Source organism: Vespa velutina, chromosome 11 (assembly GCF_912470025.1).
Source record: "Vespa velutina chromosome 11, iVesVel2.1, whole genome shotgun sequence".
NCBI lineage: Eukaryota > Metazoa > Arthropoda > Insecta > Hymenoptera > Vespidae > Vespa > Vespa velutina.
Genome location: NC_062198.1, coordinates 6,297,284 through 6,299,783, shown reverse-complemented (window position 1 = coordinate 6,299,783; position 2,500 = coordinate 6,297,284).

Below are 2,500 nucleotides of genomic sequence, written 5' to 3'. Positions count from 1 at the left end.
TACATTTTATTAAGGATTTATTCAATAATTATAATAACGAATCTCGTTATATATATATATATATATATATATATATATATATATATATTTATACATATATATTATTATTACTATTTACTATTAATATTATTAACATTATCATATTATTATTCTTATTATTATTATAATTCGTTATCGATGTGACAATTACGTCAATTGTTTTGTCAATCTTGTCATTACATCATGTGTGTTCATTATCGTTGTATATATAATTTTACATTAGTATATATGAAAAGAAAATGGAGAAGAAAAAGTGTATCGTCGACGATATGACAGTATTGTAATAACAACAATAACAAGGAAAATATTATATACATGCAAAAATGAAATAAAAAAAAAAAAAAAAAAAAAAAAAAAAAAAAAAAAAGAAAAAAGGAATGAATAAAGAACACCTACGTACGTGAAAAACGTATTTTAAAAAAAAGTAATAATAATAATAAAAAATAAAAAGAAGAAGAAGAAGAAGATAATAAAAAAAAAAAAAAATATCAGAAAAAGAAAAGAACATCGTATAGGATTAGTTATAATAATAAAGAAAAATACAAAATGTATTGTATCGTTGTTAAATGAATTACCGACTGTCGGTAATGAACGAATCTTTTTTATCGGCCGTGACTTTACTTTCGACGATTTATCAGATTTGTATTCTTGCGAATAAAAAAAAAAAAAAAAAGAAAGAAAGAAAAGAAAAGAAAAGAAAAAAAAAATAAGAAATTAAAAACCGACGAAAAATGAATGATAGGGAGAGAGAGAGAGAGAGAGAGAGAGAGAGAGAGAGAGAGAGAGAGAGAATGGTTAAAAAAAAGCGATGAAAACATTAGAAAAAATATTGTTGTCAATGTTTACCGATTGTTTACGAATTAATAATGTAAACGAAACACGAGATCGGTATTACAACCGAAGTTAGAACAAAAAAGAATAAAAAATAAAAAAATAAAAAAATAAATAAAAAAGAAAAGAATACGAGAATATCATGGGATTGACAAAAAAAAAAAAAAAAATTCAAGCTAATAAAAATTAATAAACAAATCCAAAAAAAAAAAAAAAAAAAAAAAAAAAAGGAAAAAAAGTAAAAAAACAAAATCTCGCGGCTCTCGTGTTTCGATCGAAGAATTATCAGGAGAGAAAAAAAAAAAAGAAAAAAAAAGAGGAAAAAGAATAATAAACGTTTAGCAATATTTATTATTTTTTATAATAGACGTACATATACGTATATACGTATATATAAACATATGCATATACATATATGTATATTATACATATACGTATATTATTGAAAATTATTATTATAAATGAAGTAATATATATGTACGTTTTGTACATATAGAGATATATACGTAAATGTACGTATTATGTTTATACATCTCGTCGTGATCGACATTTCAAAAAATCCAGTCCAGTTAAAAAGCTAGTAACCTCCCTAACCGCCGGCCATTTTGCATTTCCCAATCTAATAATCTTCTATGTGTATCTATTTCTCTTTGATCGTAAATTCGTTTCTCTGTCGGTCTTTTTAAAAATAATTATAAAAGAAACTGACAAAACAAATACACAAACGCACACGCACATGCACACACACATATAGTCTGTGTGCGAGCGCATCATAAATACACATACACAGATACACGGACCACTTTACCAATTTATTCGTCCTTTCAGTGTGGAAATCCTCTCGTTAATCCTTCTTAATGAAAATTCTCGTGTCGAATCGCTTCTTGCCTCTCAACTTCACCCTATCTCTAACTACCCCCTTCTTATCAACCTCCTATCCACCAACTCCCTTATATCCAACAAATGAACGAACAATCCTTATACTAACGAGCCCGACACAAAAATGTATCATTAGAAACCTCTCTCTCTTTCTCTCCCTCTCCCTCTCCCTGTAACCCCTTCTTCTACCTCCTCCTCCTACTCCGCCATTCTCCCACCCCCTTCTCTACCCCTTCTCGTTGAAGTCCCTAAAAACAGTAAAACAAAAAAAAAGAAAAGCAAAAAATACATTTTACGTTCCCCGTTATAATGATAATGGTAATAATAATGTTAATAATAAATAATAATAATAATAATAATAATAATAATAATAATAATAATAATAATAGAAGAAATTTGCGATTCCGCGATTATTTAACTGCATATACGATCGTTCAGATTATTCTAATTGTTATATTTGTATATATTATCTCTCTGTCTGTCTGTCTGTCTGTCTGTCTGTCGTCTGTCTGTCTTTCCGTCTGTCGTGCATTTTTAACGAACAACAATATACGCGAAACAAAAATACGCGAAAAAAAAGTAATACTGAGTGTGCGTCTGTGTGTGTATATATATATATATATATACACACATATATATATATAAAAATTTATACGCGTGTATGTACGTATATACATATATACGTATATGTGCATCCATCCATTCTTCCATGCATGCACGCATGTATGATACTAAATAAAAAAGATAAATA